Below are 21,088 nucleotides of genomic sequence, written 5' to 3' on the forward strand. Positions count from 1 at the left end.
AGAGAGAGACCTTAAGGCGTCAGTGACATTTTACACTCCGGAGTCTTTGTTGCTGACTTTTACACTAAAATGTTTTATTTTAAATGTTATGAATGTATGAATGAGATGAGGTGGAGAGGGGTGTGTGATTTGTTGTGACATCACAAAGTTAAACTAGCTATCACAACTCATTTGAGGGCTCAGCTTCTTTTGTGGACTCGGATCTTTAATAATATCACAGAACTTACCCCTGACATATAATCAGTGTTGGGACTAACGTGCTATTAAGTAATGCGTTACAGTAACTACGTTACGTTTGCGGTAACAGGGCACTGTAACTAATTACTTTGTCAAAATCAGTAACGCGTTTATCATTACTGCGATTTAAACAGGCTTGTTACTCGTTACTTCACCTGCACAACTCAGGACTACAGTTTCCGTGGTGGACGTGAAGTGGATGTGACGCAGCGACGTGCAAGTAAATGAATGAAAACAACAATGGCGGCAGTCGACGGCAGTCCAGAGGGGTGTACTCCGAAGCCAGTTTAGTGGGTTAGCTCTCCTGTACTACAAAGGTGGCTCTCTTTTAACTCGGCTAGATCACCATGGTAACTTATGCTTAGCTCATAACCCGGTCCCGACCGGTTATATTCAGAGTTTCATCCTAAAATTGGCTATAAAAGCGCCACTGTTTCACTATTTAACTCATTTTCAGCTGGTGTCACCTTTACTTTGAAAGTCCAGTGGAGCTGGATCAGAACGGAGCGTTTGTACGTTGGGAGAGATCGCGCTGATCCACTGCTGTTGACTTTGTCTCTGAGCGTCTCCGCCTACAGTTGTTCAGCTGAGGGAATACGCTGCTCACCTGTTGAGCCGAGCGTCAGGAGCTCATTATATATTAAACTATAGCCTATATAATTTACTTTTATATACATTCACCGCTGAAAGAAGTTGTGTGCACGCAGCAGAACAGATTATCGGATGGATAATCGGTAAAGTTGATAATTTCATTTAATAAAATAAATAACTAAATAATAAAATAAAGTTACTTTCCCTAGTAACTACTGTAGTTACCTTGAAAGTAACGAGTAACTTAATGTAACGTAATGAGTTACTTTTGAAAGAAGTAACTAGTAACTGTAATTTAAAGTGACTTGCCCAACACTGCATATAATCACACAAAGACATGGAAATCTCATTGTATAATTTATGGGACCTTTATAACAGCAGCTATTGTGCATGTGTTTTTTGTTTTTTTTGTCTTTTGATTATGATATATTTTGCTTGAATTACAAAGAAACCGAAACTGTATTTTTGAGGTTAATGTTAAACTTGAAAGTTTAGGAGTGGGAGAGTAGAACCACCAGTCCTTTTGATATCTGATCTAGACAGATTATAATTTAGAGCTCCATCGCATATGTTCATACTTAACCTTAGGTCTGAGGGGCTCTGGTAAATAACTAGAAAGCCAGCCAGCCTATTAAATTCAATCAGAGATGATGTGTTGTGGGATGGACGGAGATATGCAGCTTTCTATACTCAGGAGGTCATGGCTGGAATTATGCAAGGTCTCCGATAAGTCACGCTGGCCTGAGAGAAGTCCGTGGGTTGCGATGATGGAGACACATCGCTTGTGCCGTCTTGGCCTAAGATGAATCACACAATCAGACGTTAATGTGGCTTATATGATTATTCTCTAATGACCAACCTACACACCCAAGTGTTGTCTGAGCAGGGGCCACGTGAGCACAAGTCTTCTGGGGGGTCACTGCTGGTCAAGTTGTGGATCGGATTTGACAGTTTAGAGAGATGGCAGTTGTCCTCATGCTAAGCCTACAACTCACTCAGCTGAGGGGGAGTTAACCTGCCAGTCCTGTGGGAGGTAAATTCCTCTTTAGTGTGCGCGGAGACATTTCCACGCAAGGTGGAGACTGGAGCAAAAAGATTTATCACGGGAGAATCAATACGAGCAGAGGTGCGGTGAAGGATTTGAAAGGATAAAAGAACACAACAAGGTTTTGCTTTTCTCTGAACTGCTTTGTAAACCCTGGAGGAGGTAACAGTATTGAGCCATTTTCTGTTTGTTCGCATCCACACTGGCGAGGCACTAAAAATACCCCCTCCTCCCTCGCAACGTGTGTGGGTCAAAGGTCAAGTATAGCTCCCTTTGCTCCCCAACACAGCCTATTATCACAGTACACAGCACAAACAACAGTTGTTGTATCTCGACGACTGCTCAACTGGAAAACTATATTGCAACCATGCCTTTGCCATGGCCTCTGGGTCGCATGCCGTCCACTTGACAACTTTTCTCCAGCCACAAATTTAATGATCTGTAAATTCTGGTCCACCGCTCATTTTTTTAAAGGGAAGAGTTGTTGTTTTGATTATGTTTACTATTCTCTCTCTATTCTTTACTAATCTTTTATCTTTTATTCTTCATCCAGCAACAATAAACTTTATTTTAACACACTTTTTTGATACGGTTAAGGTTCTTTAAGGACTCATAGAAATAAAAAACAAATAGTTATTGATAATATCAATCATAAAACATTTAAAAAAAATCATAGTAGCAGATGAAGTGCATTGCTTTCAAATTACAGTGGTTTTAACATAAGGATTAAAGCAGAAGTAAGCAATATTTTTGTGTTAATATAAGTCTTAAATAGTTATATCTTCCGACAGCAATCACTTACATAGAGTGTTTGGACCAAAACACGGGTCTCTCAGTCACTCTGCTCTGCTCTGAGCCGAGGAGAAAACATTTCTCGTATCCTACAAGTTTTATCCAATGAGGAGAGAGAACGGCATGAAGGGCTGTGAGTGCAGCCAAGGGATGCGCGTGAATGTGGTGACGTAGGGACGAGGACCAATAGATCCATGACGAGGGCGGGGGCTGCTAACTCCGTCGGCTGACAAGACGTTATGGTGCGTTCAAGGCAACTCGTAACTCGTGTTTTTCCGACCTGTGAAGTGGTACCAGTTCGATCTGGTACGAGTTCACCGGTCGGAAGTTACGAGTGGCCGTTATAGTGACTTTCACAGGTAAAACAGGTCGGAAAAACACGAGTGGGTTGCCTGGAACGCTACAAAGTCGTAAGTCGTGACTTGAAGCTGTAATTTACGGTTTCAAAAGCCTGCCTGGAACGCAGCATTAGCCAAAACGACCGGATCGCTTACTTCTGCTTTAAATTAAGATAATAACCCCAGGATCAGATCAGATATCAGTAGGGCTGTCCTAAATGATTATTTTTCTCCCGATTAATCTACAATTTTTTCGATTAGTCGATTAGTCAAACAATTAACTTTTCAACTAATCTAGCGATTGTCTTTTGGTTGACGATTATTAATTTACAAAAACACTGTGGTACACCATCGGTATTCATGCACATGCAGTGGCATTCATGCACGTTATCAGGTGTATGATAAGATGATCTGACGAAGTAAACATCCTGTGCGTGTGTGTGTGTGACTGCGACACATCTCCAAGTCATAGCCGCCAGCTAGCCACATAGTGTGCTGCTTGAGGGGAAAAAGTATGCCAGGCTTCTTGTTTCTGTATGTTTTTGTATGTGTCTATAGGTATACTAAATTCCAACTGTAATTTTCTCTCTATATATACTGTACAGGATATTTATCTATTTGAGCACCTGCCCCCCCAAAGGTCTCTGCACGTTCCTGCTGAGCTTCTTATGTCGTCAACTCATCGGGTGTGTCGACACGTGCAGACTTCGCAGCAAAAAGTTACACTGGAGGACTGACAGTATGTGCCAGTAATGCAGTGCAGTCCCCATGACGGACTCATGCGAAAAAAAAAAAAAAAGGATGTCGCTGTGCTCTGCAGCCGGTTCACCTGCTACAGGTACGGTCAGCTACAGGAGCTGTCAGAGGAGCTCTGCTGTAATGTCTCTTAGCCTGGTGTTTAGCTGCACTTTGTACAAAAGGAGTTCAACATGTGAAGATCTAACCTCCATCTGAGCACCGACAGCTGAGCTGAACTCAGTGGATCTGGAGCTGCACAGCTGTAGCAGCATGTGTGTTTTATAACGGCAAGAAGAGGAAGAAAAAAAAACACATAGTCGATCGTCTCCTCACACAGGAGAAGCCTAATCGCATACATTCAATAGAGCACTATTCTTATCAGTAATGGTTATTAATCAGTTAACGAGCATCCACTTCTGTTTGTGAACGTTAACGTCTGCTGTGCATTTTTGCGTAAATTGCGTAATCTACGATATGTTGTACGTGTCGATGTATTTACGTAACCGACCTAATCGATTAAGTCGATTAATCGGGACAGCCCTAGATATTAGTATATTAAAGCCTAGGATTAGCAAATCCTGGGATTAGATTCATAATGCAAACCCCACAAAAATAAAGCTCTCACACACAGAAAAGGCCACATCAAAGAAATATGTGAAACCTTCACTATTAATTAGTGCTCATGAAAAGGGTTGTGAGTATTTGTTATAGTTGTTGCATCCAACAGAGCTTCAGATCATCGCTTGGCCTGTAGACCTCAACCAGAAGAATGAGCCCAAATTCCACGAAAAATGATGAAACCACAGAAGGAGTCTTGGCTTACTCCTCATCCGGCTTTGGAAAAATGAGTTTTCAAGTAGATGTGAGCTGTCCGTAGTGGCGGGAGGAACACATGTGAATTTTGATACAAGATGCTGTATATTTTCCCTGTAACCGTAGAGTGAGCGCAGTTGATGCGTGATGAATGCAACACACAGTATCCACAGGAGTGGAGGCTGTTTTCCCACCGTGGGGAGACGTGGTGCAACGTGTCTTCACCGAGAGGCATGCTCACAATAACGTGTGAGGACTGGAGAACTTAGCTTTATAGACATAAAAATAGTGCATCTGGAAGAAGGAGCATTGTTTCACTCGTGCAAGAAGAAAAGAGCACATTATATCACATTAAATATAGAATAACATTCACGCACTGCTGTTAATGAGACCCTGAGTGAGTAAAAAGTACTTATGTTGAACATTCAACAATCTACACTCATAATTTTGAGTTTCAGCCTTGAATGGTTTTAAAAAGGTTAACACGTTTATTAAAACCTCCAGCTCCCATATATCCTCCGGTGGTTGCAGCACTTCTGCATCGCTGCCTACTACGGCATGCAAATTGGTCCAAACTTTTGTCTTTATGTCTGCCTTAAAATGTCAAAATTGCACACCAATAAAGTAGTCGATAAAATAAAAAATATAAGGTACACAAAATTAGAGTAGTTAATGAGGAACTAATGAAGAACTAATGAGGAACTAATGAGTAGTTAGTGAGGAATTGAGGTACACAAAATTACAGTAGTTACTGAGGAACTAAGGTACACAAAAGTAGAGTAGTTACTGAGGAACTACTGATTAATTAACTATTAGTTAATGGTCAGTTCTTCAGGAACCCCTGATCAAATTTCAGAGGAGTAGTTACTGAGGAACTAATGAGGAACTATTAATGATCAGTTGTTCATTAAATCGTGATCAAATTTCATAGATAGTTAATCACAACTTGATGATTAGTGAACTCGTTACTTCATCAGTACAGAATCATTACTCAATAACATGTCCAGTAGTTAACCTTTATGACCTAAAGTGACACATAATGAGTGGTTTTTCATTTCTTCATCTTCATCTTTACATTAGTAGCCTAGTTCCTTAAAAAAATCACAGACAGCAGGATTCTTGAGAAGATTTTATTCATTAATTTCAGACCACATACACATCAATATGACCATCCATGTTGCCTTCGAAATAAATATGATGTTTGTCACATGTTTGGTAGGCTAAATGAATGTATCATGGGGCTGTGTGTAAAGTAGGCTACTGTATACTGATCACGCCGTGGTTCACAGTAAAGTTGTTTGAGGTGCACAAACTTTAGAGTAGTTATTTACTATGAAACAAATTTGGAATGAATGAGGAACTCACTATTAGTTAATGGTGAGTTCTTCAGTAACTCCTAATCAAATTACTGAGGAACTAACTATTACTTAATCATTAGTTACCCTTTTTGTGTACCTTAAGGTAAAGTGAGACATCAAAATGAGTAGGTAGCTAATGAGTACTGAATCATTACTTATTCATTAGTTACCCTTAGTTATATTTTTCTTGTGTTCAGACAATGAAATCAAGGGTGATGTCATCCGACGTGCTGCTGACGTGTCATTTATCAGCTATTTATCGGCCAGCTGATAAATGACACGTCAGCAGCACGTCGGATGACGCTTCTGAGGAAGACTGGAGTCACAGTCGAAACTGTCAAGCAGGTAACATCACCCTTGATTTCATTGTCTGAACACAAGAAAAATATAACTAAGGGTAACTAATGATTAAGTAATGATTCAGTACTCATTAGCTACCTACTCACTTTACCTTAAGGTACACAAAAAGGGTAACTAATGATTAAGTAATAGTTAGTTCCTCAGTAATTTGATTAGGAGTTACTGAAGAACTCGTCATTAACTAATATTGAGTTCCTCATTCATTCCAAGTGTGTTTCATAGTAAATAACTACTCTAAATGTTGTGCACCTCAAACAACTTTACTGTGAACCACGGCGTGATCAGTATACAGTAGCCTACTTTACACACAGCCCCATGATACATTCATTTAGCCTACCAAACATGTGACACACTATCATATTTATTTCGAAGGCAACATGGATGGTCATATTGATGTGTATGTGGTCTGAAATTAATGAATAAAATCTTCTCAAGAATCCTGCTGTCTGTGATTTTTTTAAGGAACTAGGCTACTAATGTAAAGATGAAGATGAAGAAATGAAAAACCACTCATTATGTGTCACTTTAGGTCATAAAGGTTAACTACTGGACATGTTATTGAGTAATGATTCTGTACTGATGAAGTAACGAGTTCACTAATCATCAGGTTGTGATTAACTATCTATGAAATTTGATCACAAGTTAATCAAGAACTGATCATTAATAGCCTAGTTCCTCATTAGTTCCTCAGTAACTACTCCTCTGAAATTTGATCAGGGGTTCCTGAAGAACTGACCATTAACTAATAGTTAGTTAATCAGTAGTTCCTCAGTAACTACTGTAATTTTGTGTACCTCAATTCCTCACTAACTACTCATTAGTTCTTCATTAGTTCCTCAGTTACTACTCTAATTTTGTGTACCTCAGTTCCCTAACTAACTACTCATTAGTTCCTCAGTAACTACTCTGAAATTTGATCAGGGGTTCCTGAAGAACTGACCATTAACTAATAGTTAATTAATCAGTAGTTCCTCAGTAACTACTCTACTTTTGTGTACCTTAGTTCCTCAGTAACTACTGTAATTTTGTGTACCTCAATTCCTCACTAACTACTCATTAGTTCTTCATTAGTTCCTCATTAACTACTCTAATTTTGTGTACCTTATTGTAAAGTGTTACCATGTATATGACACATTCAAAATTGGCGTATTCACAAAGTCTTAATATGAATGTCAAAATCTGTGCTCCATATGCTGGTGCTGTGACAGGTGAACCGTTTACTGTTTGGCCCTGGACTGAAATGAGTTACAGACGGTGTCAGACTAATATCTTCCATTGGAGCGTTTCTCGTCTGGGCTACACCTTTCTCTTAGGTTTTCAGTGGCGGTGATTGTCGTAGGCAGACGAAAAACAACACGTCCTCTTGCGTCACCGACGGCTGATGTCAGTGTGTTTTTGACCCCGTGGAGGGGAGGGGGGCATGGGACACAGGCCTCCACTCATACTGTGTACACAGTGGGAGACATTGACCTCCATCCACATTTAACACACACACACACACACACACATACACACACTCCCTGAACACAGGGAAACACCTATGAGGTTGAGTTTAAGTTTAGGTGACTGCAACTTTTTTTGCTTAAAACAAAACCGAGCTCCGTCCGGACCAACACACCTGAAAACGCACACGTGACGCATTCAAGTGCAACGAGTACGCGTGAGGCGGTGTAAACAGGAAACAGCTTGTCCATCTGCAGATATACAGCAGAATACAGCAAACGAGGAGCAGTTGTAGTGTCGTTTTCCTGCACCTTCTTTGTACATTTCCTCAAGTCCTCAAGTGTAACATGAGGGTTCGACATGTGTTTGGTGTGGATCTTCTGGCAAAAGGATCAGCGGAGACAAAGACGGATCAACTTTTTAGCAACTTTTACAACACCCCAGATAGTCTCTGATGAATTCATTTCTGATAAATGAACTTAAAATTATCTCAATCAAAATCTTAATTTTACACAAGCTAACAAGCTATTGCGTAGCAGGCATTACGTTTACAGTGTTTGTTTCCAAATCGGCACATATGCAAAGCTGCAGGTATTTTGTCTGCAGGATGAGGTAATGACACGTTTTCATCAAGGTCAAAGAAAATTTTACTCAAAACTAAATATGGACCTCATGGTGTCGTTAGAGAGAAAACCATCTAGACCAAAAAAGATTCACGTACAGTCATTAATTTCTTATACTACACAGATAACTCATTTTATAGCAGCAGGACTTTCTGTTGGATATAAAATCTGAGACCTCAGTCCTTCTGAGGCCTGAGTAATGTCAGTCCCACCCACCCACCTGTCTGTAGCCGACTGTCCCGTCGGCTTCGTCTTTCCTGTGTGGTGATTCATGCTGTCACCTTGGCTGTGCAGCTCTTTCCTGTCGAACCTCATCTCCTCCTCCTGCCTTAAAGAGCTGCCATTTTCCGTGCTCCCGAACCTCCGCTGAGCCGCGTTGTCAGAAACTAAACATATCAAATATTCATTACGTGCTTACACAGCGCTGCTATGGAGTATTATTCGTGCTCTCTATGGAACCGTGTTCAACTGCTGAGGGTCTTTCCAACGCTCAGAACAACCTCGTACAACATCCACCCAGCGGCTCCCTCTCGGGCTTTACCTCATCTGCAAATATGGGAACAAGTGGAAGACAAACTGAAACGCTCATTCAATCTCTTTGTGTCAGGTTATCATCACTACAAAGAGTAGTTTTTCTTTCGAGAAGTTGTAAAGTAGACATAGTGTTGCTTTAAGTTATTCCCTTTAAATCCCTCTGATATTCTTCCTCCTAGTTCTTCTTGTTACAATGTGGGATTAGTTTGGTTCAGTTCATGCAGCAGGGAGTGGGCGTAGTCACTGTGGGGTCTCATTGTAAGAGTTATAAAAACTGCTTTTTCACAATTGTCCCTAAATGATAATAGGTCCCCATAATATGAGTGTGTAAACAGATTAAAGTCTGCACAGAAACTATGTGTACGTTGGCTCTGATGTAGAAATGCAAAAACATGTGTGTAAGTGTGCAAGTGTGCGTGCATTTACTTGTGTACTCATCTGTTTTCTGCCTAATTAGTCTCTGTTTGCTGATTACATTACCTGCATTACACGTCCACCTGAACGTTTCTAACAGGCGTGCTTTTGTGGGTGAAAATGACTACAGCTGTGCCACAGCTGTATTATACTATATGCGTGGATTGTAGTTATATTCCTGGGAACAGCAGTTAATCTGGGGATCAGGTGGGTCATAAATATTAACATTGTGATTAACAGAAGATTTGTTGCAGGTGCGTGAAATAATATATTTTGTACGAGGAAAATATTAATTACTTTCTCTAAAATGGAAGAAGACATTTCAAGCCTCATATTTTGTCAGGCATGAGTGAGATTCAGTTGGGACTGCTGGACTAGTAATGATTTATTTTGAGCTGCAGCCAAAGTTTCTATGAGATTTTAAATTGTTTGTCTTCAAGTGAAGTAGCAGAGCCATTCACAGTTTCAGCTTGAATGGATTTAAAATGACAAACTGTCTCCAGGCTGGAAAAACCTGCTGCTGTTTTCATTCCACCAAAACTGGACACCTTTCACTTTGAGCAAATATTTGCTCATTTAAAATCAGCTTGATTCAATGTAACGTGTTAGGATATCACCGTGTCTCGCCATGAAATAAACTGGGAAGGTTTCTAAATAGTGGTTAAGATGGGTGGTGCACCGATTAATCATGCACATGTGCAGATTCAAATGACATCAGAGCCAACGTACACATAGTTTCTGTGCAGACTTTAATCTGTTTACACACTCATATTATGGGGACCTATTATCATTTAGGGACAATTGTGAAAAAGCAGTTTTTATAACTCTTACAATGAGGTTAAAGTAAGGCTGAGGTTAGATTAAGGTTAGACTTGGGTTTATATGGAATTACTTTTGTATCAAATCAATCCAAACCAAAACCTCTTCAATGTCAAACAGAAGTAAGAGCTTGAGAAAGAATAAAACTTAATTTAAGAGAGAAAAAAACTCACTGAACCAAAAAACTGTAATCTCAAAAGCAAAGTGTATAACTTAATTAATTATTTTGACCAAGTTCCTGAGCACTGAGCTGTCAATCAAAAACCCATAAGCCAATGGGAACACACCCCTGAAAAAGCCTGCCCACCTGAGAGGTTTGTGTCAGAACTGCAAACAAAAGCTCAGGGAGCGCAAAGGAGAGAGAGGTGGCAGCGCAACAGCAAGAGCAAAATGAAGCAAATCAAACTGTATATACAATTACAATATATTTGTAATTTGTTATACATTTTGTGAATATTTTTAGTTTGACATTTTAGAGGTTTTGTTTGGATTGATTTGATACAAAAGTAATTCCATAGGTTTAGGTGTATTGTGGTTAAGATTAGAGAAAGTCCCCAGGAAATGAATGTAGGTCAATGTAATCTCCCCTGAAGTCATGGTTTGTTAAAACAAGCCTTGAGGACATCACTACAGATTCTGTAATGCACTTGGTTTGTGATTAATTGATGCAATAATTGTTAGGTGCAGCACTGGTCCATACTATACAGTGACATTACTTTAACATACAGTACAGTGGCAGCACAGGAGCTCCCAGATAAAACGTATAGACTGTGGGCTCTGCATCTACTCTCAACTGTCATGACCTATTTTACATCTCCTGCTCTTCCTCCCTTGCTCACTCTGCTGCTCACTGTTGTGTGACATGTTAATATCCCTTCTTTTGTTCTCATGAATGCCTGAAGATGATGATGCTGCACAGTGCATGTCAGTCCGCCTCGGCGACGAGAGGCAGGATGTGTTATTTTACAGTCTGTAAATCGCATCTCGCAGCTCACAGACATGGGAAACAACAAGCCAATGCGTCCCGCCTGCCTAATTAAATAACTGAAAACAAACCAGGCCAGGAGCGTTTCTGACGACGCACAGTCCACGTTCATGGATCGGCTCTCTGCTCCTGCTTTGTTACTGTATCTCACACTGATTCATGCTCATAGATTACATCTGTTCCTGCGACCCGGGCTGTTTGCGTGGTTAATTCCCCCATAAGTGGGGTCAGTTGCAACAAGTGAACCCATAGCTCTTCATGGGAGAATAAACGACACTCGAGGCCTGTTTGGCCATTTCTCTGCAGCTTATAGCAGAATAAAAGCATTAACATAGAACAGCTGCCTATATCACACTGTGCTCTGTGCTCTTTTAAGATTAAAGACATTGATACACTCTTTGTTTGCTAACAAGCAACTCGAGACAACAACAAATCAGCATCTTGGCTACGTGTGAAAAAACACAAACGAGACACCGATTGGTGGAATTATTTTTGGAGCTTCATACAGCAGCACTCAAGGCAAAGTTTACACAATGATGGCTTAGACTCAGAGCATCCACTACCATTCAGCCACAAGTATGTGTTTGTGTGGTGGTTGAGAGGTGAGCAAGAGAGAGAGTGGCAGGGCATAATGTGTATATAACCGAGAAGATGGAGTGGCAGATAAGTCCCTTTGCTTTCGGTGCCAAGTGGTTGTAAGGAATTGAGTTCATTTAGATTAAGGATGATACAGATGCTAAGGAGGGGTAATGGAGTGAGATGAAATAACACAGGGGCAGGAGCAGTGGGAGCAGACAAATCACTTCTATTTACTTTATGTTGCACAGTGTCAAGTACTGGCTCAGTTTCTTATCCAACGTTAATACAGTGCAAATACTTTCAGCTCATGATATTCCACTTTTTTCGCCTGGGATAACACACACGCACACACTCACATTACACTAATATCTCAAAAATCTTTGCTGCAGCCCGGAGGTTAGGAAGCAACCAGCCAGCAAAATTGTGAGAGAAAAGATTTCACAACCTTTTCCTGGGAATTAAAAGATAACACTGCTGTTATTTTTATGTTATCTTTTTATTCTTAAGAAGAACAAATCCCACAGAAAACACCAGAGCTAACAAAGGATTCATTCTGTTAATACAAAACCAAAAAAAAAGTCACACAACAAAGCCATAATAAAACGTAATTGCTTCTGGTTAACATGTACAGTACATATCACCAATTATGGTAATGTTAATAGCTCTCAGCATGTGTTAATTCTGAGTCACACTCAATATAAAAACACTTAATGATTTTAACACACTATAATGTAAGAATAATTTGTTAAAAAATGATAAATTCTTCCATTCCAACTATTTTTATCATCACAGCCACATTTACTACAATAACCTCCAGCTGGAGAAATACATAAAAACTGCCGACAACTACTTGAGTATATAACAAGCCGCCCATTAAATGTTAATAGCCTGCACACAAAGGCTAAATAATAGATCTTAAAGTGACCTGTGTGCTCCGTGACATCCGCCTGACATAGAGCTGCTCTATAGAGAAAGAAATCAAGTAAACATCACACTGAGGTTACACAGGCAGCACTCATGTGTGGGATAAATGAACTGTTGGGTCTCAGTCTCTTCGGGATATCAGATAGATAATGATAAAAAAACATGAAGACAATAGCAGCCTCGTAGTCGCCATTACAGCAGCAGATTCGACCAATATGAAGCTCATAAGTGCTTTTATGTACTGACCATCGCCCCTGTAGGGATCATCATCTTAAGTACAGTATGATGTTCCTTCTCTGCTGCACAGGAGGAGACGTGGTGGTGACGACCTGAGGGTTGGTGGAGGCGAGAGCAGCAACTAGTTTGAGTTTGAAAATGAAAATGCAGAAGACTGTTTCAGCTGTGTTGACCCTGATCTCCACCTGATCTGATGCTGCTGTCAGTCATGAATGCTGAGCAGCATTGCAGGTCCAAATGTCATACACATCCAAGTCCAGGGTTAATTCAAGTCTGTGTTTCTACTCAGCAGCAAATGAGCTTATACAGCGTGACCTCCTTACCTTGTCAATGTATTTTTTTCTTCCTCTTTGCAGGGTTCAACTGCCTGCCTAAATAAGGTTTTAAAAGATTGTGCTTAACTATGTATGGGGTCTACTGTGCAGTGCGGCTTTTTTTTTTTTTGCCAATGTGTATGACAAAGCTCCAAGTGTTTGATAAATTCCAGGCTGATGGCGGAGTGACAGAACAGTGTAGAGGAGATCAGGGAGGGGATTACTGCGCATAAACATCGCCTGCCAGCATCCATAAGAGCTGAACGCACAATGGAGCCATGTGGATACAACACAGAGGAGACGTGGTGAGAGGAATCACCTCGTCGCTTTCATAATTCAGCAGGTCTATTTGGAGTCACCTCATAAACATTAAACATCGCAGAGGGCTTTGCAGGAGAGGTCTGGATGAACTCCTCTGCTGCACCTATATGTGTGTTAAACACGTTACAAACACCTCTCGCTAAGTTTTATCGAAACACTGAAGGCAAGACGCAGCCTGTCCCTTTGACATGTCCCTCTCCTCTCGTCTTATCTCTTTATCTGTGCTCCTTCTATCGTTTGTTTTGCCATGGAGCTTCATTGCTCATTTCCTTATATCTGTTTATTGTACTTCTCGCAATCTCTGCAGCAGATCGCACAGTACACACACTTGGTTTATCAGCAGAGATCTCATTAGTACAAGAATGAGTGGTCGCCAATCTCGCCGTCCAGTTTCCTCATGTCTCTTAAAAGTGTTGACTGTGGCTCTTTGAAGTTATCATGTGGTCTGATAACAGTGTTTGTTTGTCAAACAGCGACTCATGTCCCTGAACTCCAGGCCTTATCGGGGACAAGTGAAGTTGTGCAGTGTCAGAGCATCACAAGAAAAAACCCCTGATAGTCACATTTAACGGGAATGAGATGTTCCTTTTTTTAGTCCAATTCCCAACTTTTACCGTAATGAATCACTGCTGCTGGAGCACAGTCACCAGTTTTTGGCTTCCATCGAGCCACATAAAAGGCTGTTGACACCACAGGCCGTGCAGCCTTCCCATACTGTGTTTTGGCACCGTTTAATGCTTTTAGTAAATGTCACAGTCAGAGCTGTTTTCTATTCGCAGACAGCTGAATCAGTGTGTTTGACTCGACATGCTAACTTGCAAGTGTGGACGGGTGAAATCGCTGCGTTCGCTTCATTCTCCGCTCACTCTGTTTATACCAGATCTCGGGCAAATTGGTACAAACGTCACACGGAGATTTATTACCGTGACACAGCAGTACTTTTGCCTCCAAAGAGATAACTCTTGAAATGCTTGAAATGCTTTTTGTAGAAATACAGTCACAGCTCACTGGTTTGCATTTTCGCCCCTGCTGAATTGCTTTAGCATCACTTGAATGGAGTTGTTGGGAGCTGAATTGATTCAGCTTATATTTGTCCTCTTTCTTTTTTATTCAAGTGGTTGCAGCTTTATTGAAATGATACAGTTGCTTACTTGTTGGATGGCAAAGGCGGAAAAAGTATTGACATGCTTTATATCACTTATGTGAATGTTGGAAATCACTTTGAGCAAATATTGAAGCTGTTTTTATGTTTTGCCAATGCCAGAAAATGTTAAACATTTGTCATGACTGTGAATTGGTGTTTGGAAAGCTGAGATGGCGCTAGCTGGTTAGCATGCTACCTTAAATAAAAGAAAAGAAATGACAGACTCTGAAGCGAAACAAAAGTTAACATTAGTGTTATTTTCCAACTCTGGATGCTGCTCTTGGAGCTTAGCACTGAACTCACAACATTTCTATAGGGGGGTAAATATTGCTACATTTCTACTGTTTAGTAAACAGCTGATCAAACTAACGCTAGCAATATAGCAATAGCAAAACTTACAAATAAATGCACATAAAGTAAAAACACTAGTATAAAAACCAGGTTCAGATTCTTGGCTTATTATTCTGGCTTATACTCACAGTGTTTCCACATGTGTAACCAGTGTTGCCAGCGGTTGCAGCCCCTGCTCAGGCCAGTTTCATGGCTGCTGAGATGCAAATTAGTGGGATCTGTACTTGGAGCTGTTTTGTTACCACAGAGGCAACGAGTGTGACACAGCGCTACAAACTGTACAAGCTGATATTTTCTCAAGGACTTTGTTCCTGCGTCTCTGTTCCAGTGATCAGTGAATATCACAAGTACATGAGCAGAGATACAGTATAAGTGTGTTCTTGACTGAAGGGCATACAGCCAGGCTGAGACCAGGGACAGTATCTACAGGATGGTGCTTCTGCTCTTTGCTGCATCTGGCAACACTGTTGTAATGAAACTGCTGTCTCAATGTCGGGTTCGCAATCTCAGTGCAACTAATCCGTGTTTATTTTGTTTTTTAAAAAAAAAGGTGCGGCACAGTAGGCGCCCTCCTGTTATCCCGACGTGTGATTGGCTCATGATCAATATAATCCTCTTGTTTAGCAGCAGTGTGCTTTGAGGAAATGGAAACTTTAACAATTTTGTGATGAAGAGCACAGTGCTGGTTGAACCACAAAGCATGTTCTTTTCATTCTAGGTGTTGGATTAGCAGGATTTTTAGGTGAATACCAAAACAGAGGGGAGGGATAAAGGACCTGATATGAAGTAGGGAATTATTGCATTTATTCTATAAAGTACAAAGTGTGTCATCAATGGTAGGTTTTCTAAAGAATTTTCCAATTGGCTCAAATTGGGTGTTAAACTCGTGAAACAAAACAGCATGAACAATTGAAAGCCCATGCATTTTTCTGTACAAAGAAAATAACAGTAATCCTTGACACCAAAATTGCACCACAAGACGCATTATTGTTAACAACATGTTCTCAAAGGTGCACTCAGGTTCAGTTGTCAAAATACACAGTTGGCTATGAAAAAGAGGGGGTGAAAATACAATTGTACAGCCAACAGAGAAATGCTTGTTGTAGAGCATAAAGCCCAGCCATCTGCCCTGATGGGTGGCTGAACAGGAAGAAGTTGAATTAATTGTTTGTATTGAATTGACTTTGCAACAGATAAAATACATTATTCAGTAGATTTTAGTAGATTTTTGCGACTTTTGCTGATAGGAAATTAAAGAACAGACAATAACAACCTGGTAGCATTATAAAGAAATGACATGACACAAATGATCTGTAAATACATTCTGAGGTTTCAGTGCTCTGTGGTGTATTTGTGATGCTTCACTGCATTGAAACTACCGCAAACCAAGTCTGGCATTTCGGCTGAAACACTGAATACACCAACAATGACATATTTACAGTAAGTGAATATCTTATTGGCCTGGCAGGGTTTGTTGTCTGTAATTAAAATAATCCAGTTAGGACTCATCCCCTGCAGTAATGATCCCTAAATGTAAATCTTTACATTGGACAACAAAAAAAAAAACAGTTTTAACTAAACTAGACATGCAGCAGAAACATTGTGGGAAGGTGAACATGGTAACTTGTAATTAAAAGCTCCCTGCAGCCTGTTGTTGTCTCACAGCAGGTCCAACACACCTCATGAAAGAGTCCATGAAATAGCATCCAGCTGGTGCTCGACTCTTCCCACACACATGCTCGTGTGTAAGCCCCATACAACACAGGTACATCACAAATGTTATACAACTCTTTTTCATCGTTTCCCTCCCACATTCATCAGAGGTGACCTCTGAATAGGATGTTTACCAAAACGCGTGATACACAGATAGACAAAGCATTCAGCTGCTCTGCGCGTGTGCATCTTTACAATCTGAGCTGCTCTTCCCACAATGTAACGACGTCAGTGACAAACATTTTGAACAGCTCAAAGGTTACCTGCTGCATCGCACAGCTGCTGAAATCTGAACCTCGGTTTTTCACATGTGTCTGAGCTTCTTACTCTGCACACTCCATCATGTCTGTATTCATGTAAAACAACGTTATAGCCAGCGCAAAATCCTTCAACATAATGACTGGAGGTTGTAAATACTCAATGTTTTTCCTCCCTGCAGAGAAAACATCTCAGGAAACTGGAGAGGAGACAGGTGGTGAATAATCAAACACATCTACTGTGTGTTAACACTTAGTGATTCACTGTTTTTAGACGGTGGAGACATTTAATTATATCCTGGCCAGTGAAATAACTGAAGGAGGTGTGGCTATTCTTCTACAACCACTAATTTCTATGCAAACACAAAGCGCATTCATTAAACATTTGCATAATATAGCATGAAGTGTTGCGTTGATCCTTCAACAAAACGTTGTACAGTGGTTCCTCCTGACTTATTTGACTTGCATATTCAGTGAAGCACACATGTCCTGTTGACTTTTGGCACACATCTCGAAAATGCATGCATGTGAGAGCAGCTTAAGCCCAGTTGTGGAATATTTTAGCCCGCCAGTAAAAGAAAAAGGGCACTTGTTCATTAAATTAACATATTCACCACAACATAGAAAGGCTGAAATGTAAGAGGAGACGGAAAACGAGTAAAAACTCAGACTTGATTCATTTTACAAACACTATTCGGCAAAGGAACAATTAGCTTACCTGTGCAAGTCATATCCCTGAACAAACGCAACATACCGAGACCGTCCTCCTGTAACAAACAAACTTATAGGTTGTTCGCACATCAGGTTTGACTGATAGTTACGTTTTGTTGTCAGGTGACATCTAGTGGCCACAGTAATAATGCCAGCTCACATGTTGTAGTGTTTTCAATTCCATGTGAAACCGGCCGGTGAATTGACGCCTTCAACACAACAAAAAGATTGTCAAATGTTGAGGAAGAGTTTAATTCAGTGTTTTTCAACCTTGGGGTCAGGACTCTACCTGGAGTCCCGAGGAATTCAAATGGGGTCGCCTGAAATTTCTAATAATTGATAAAAATAAAAAATACTGATAAAAATATATTTTTAACTAATTATTATTTGTTTAAAGTTATGACTAAAAACACCACACACAATCTTAAACAACTGTATTTTATACTTTCACTTTCACTCTTGAATATAAAACGAGTAATAAGAATGCAGCATATAAAAATATGTGAGCTGGCACATCTTGATTGACGGACGCGGGGTCGCCAGAAATTTGTGATGTCAAAATGGGGTCATGAGCCAAAAAAAAGTTGGGAACCACTGGCTTAATTAATCACAATCGTTTTTTTTCTGACCAAGTCATTCTGTGCATAAATGACCATGATCAATGGCCATAATTACCAGTGTACCACGGTGACCATGACCACCTGGCAACCGGATCCCACTGAGAATAACCAAATGAGGCAACAGATGGGGATGATTGATTGGCTGGTAATTAGTGAAGAATGTATACATATTTTAACAGGGGAATACTAGCTTTTAGAGGCACCTCCTGGATTAACTAGATTAGTAGAGGATTTTGTTGTTCATGTGGTGGTGTAAGAAGTTAGGAAGCAAAGGTAGAGACTGGGGCTCGACCATTTCTCTGTCTTTGAATTTATATGGTCAGTTAAGGGAAATCTAACTTTAAAAGATTTGAGCTTCGTCAGTTATCTATGAGCCTGTTTTATTGTTTATTTGTGTTGTGCAGTGATGTATTTCTTTTTGCTACGGAGCAGCTAATGCACTTGGAGAGCAAAGTACTTTTCAGTAATCAAAAACATCAATAGGAAACTTCAGGTCTTGGCAGCAGTTACTCTAAATCACAGCTTATTATTTTCTTTCTCCTCAATTTGTCACACTTGGAAAAACTGCAGAAAGAAAAGTAAATAGCGGTCGCAAATTAAGGAGAATGGAGATGAATAATGACAAAGAAAATCAAACATTTCCCACAGGGCAAAGCTACAAACATGGTTTTGGTGTCTTGCAGATTGGCTGAAGTTAGCATGGATGGACCCAGTCATTATCTCTCAATAGGAGCAAAGACCTATTGCTTAAGTCTTACCATTAATTAAAGCTATTGTTATTGATTATCACCACACTGCACTCTGTGTTCTCATCTTGCAGAGGGCAGCTGCTGTCAGTGCAAACACACATTCACAATAACGCTCTCTGAGCAGCTGAGGGAAAGCTTCCTCTTTGATCTGTGTGAATGCTACCTTTACAGCTGAAGGACGTGCAGCTACAAAGAGCTCACGGAGAGAACACAGACGCTACTCCATATTCTTGTTTTTTGGTAACATTTTATTCCTCTGCCTGTTTTTATTTATTACAAACTGATAAGCCTTTCACTAGAGTGGGGCGTCAACAGGAGGTTTTTGCTACATTTCATTTCCTGTTGAGTCACAGTGATGTGAAACGATCACATTGATCAAACTGACTGTCTGTTGATTGTGTGGTTAGAATTTCTCTGTAGTGAAGATAGCACAGAAACAGCTCTAAGAAAGTCTACAGTACAATTAGAGGCTCATCCTCTGGGGGAAAATCAGTCACTGAAACAAAAGTAGACAGGTAATGGCGATCAGATAAAACACTACGTCAGAAGGTAATGGCTGAAACGCCATTGAGTGAATCTCCAGCGGAGAATTAATCCATTAAGATATAATCTATAGTATGTTAATGGTTGCAGGAGTATCACACTGAGCCAGCAGACTGAGAAAAGACCTGGGTGAGTTTGCTAAACAGAATATTATCCCTCACTCAGCTAACTGCATGGAAAACACTCAACCCAGCAGTTTCTGAGTCAAAGTCGAAAAGTCGATGGAGCATTCACACAGTCTTGTTGGAGTCTATAAGAGAAGATGTAGAGAGCACGATGCACAGATTGAAGCGATGTGCCCGATGTCTTCCAGCAGACGAGTCACAGGGCACGTTGAGACACGATGCTCCGTCTCCTCTGAACTCTGCTTCACCCCATTATCAGATAGTGACGCTCTCATAAAGCAATGCAGTGGGCTCAGCGTTACATGTGCAGCCCCTAAGGTATGAGCATGGCGTGCTGGGCCTTGGCTTTGACCAGAGCATGGGAAGAATAAGAAGTGGAAGCCTGACAAGACGTTTGCGCTGCGTCTCTTTTGCTTTAATGATCATCCCTCCGACTGATGTGTCTGTTCAGAAATGGAGCCAGATCAGTGAATGTCACTTTGGTATTTCGTAGATGCACTTCAGCCTCATAAATGACAAAGAAGATGGACGATGAAGGAGATGTTTTTTTCTCCTTGCCTTTACTTTTTTCTAGCTCTCATTCGGAAAGTTATATGATAAATTGTTGCTCGGGGGCACTTTCTGAACTGGACAGTTATTGTGTTTTCCAAGAGGTTTGTTTTTAATCCTTGTTGCTCCCCTCTGCCCCACATTCATGCACGCATACGCTCCTTTTGTAATTTTATTTGTTAGACAATATAATCCAATGAAAGGTAAGTACTCTCCAACAAACAGTAATTGTTAGTTGCCATTGTATTGAGCCATCCAGCATGCACTTGAACACAGAGCGCCTTTGTTTTGTTTTTTTCTTTTTGTTGTTTTTCTCATATTGGATATTCAGGGAATTTGCGTCATTCATTTGTGATTTTCATTTATTCCCCCCGTCAGAAATACAGATAAAATGACCGGACATTATTTAAACAAATAGTTGTCTGTCCTTTCAATCAAACAGGGCCATGGCTATTTTTTATTTCCATTAAAATGACACCTATTTAGTTTAATATTTGGCCAATCATCCATGAATAAATAGGTCTAAAGAAAAGCTAAAACATTATTGTGCTACCTTGAAAACAAAAAGAGGAAAAAAAGCATTACGTTATCTTTAACACATTGGACAAAACCCCAGGCAGGAGTGAAACATTTTGGCAAAATAACTTGTTTCAGGATGAAAAAATGCTAAAGGGGAACAGACTCAAACAACCAACGAAGTCCCGCCGGCTCTGCCTGAGCGACTCCCAGCTGTCGTTCCACCTCTTAAATCAGATGTGCAACAATAGCGATAAAAGCTCTGGGTTATTTCCAGGAACAGCGCTCACAGGGTTAAGCAACATGTGTTTCCAAGGACCTTGATTGGTCTGGATCCACGGCTAA

At 40.4% G+C, this 21,088-nt stretch overlaps 1 protein-coding gene across 4 annotated transcripts in view; it reads left to right on the forward strand.

Moving 5' to 3' along the window:
* gcgra (glucagon receptor a) overlaps window positions 1–21,088 on the forward strand; it is a 40,482-nt gene that overhangs the window by 6,512 nt on the left and 12,882 nt on the right. The window lies entirely within an intron of this gene.

Source organism: Trachurus japonicus, chromosome 8 (assembly GCF_045865225.1).
Source record: "Trachurus japonicus isolate A0001 chromosome 8, Traja_1.0".
Classification (NCBI taxonomy): Eukaryota; Metazoa; Chordata; class Actinopteri; order Carangiformes; family Carangidae; genus Trachurus; species Trachurus japonicus.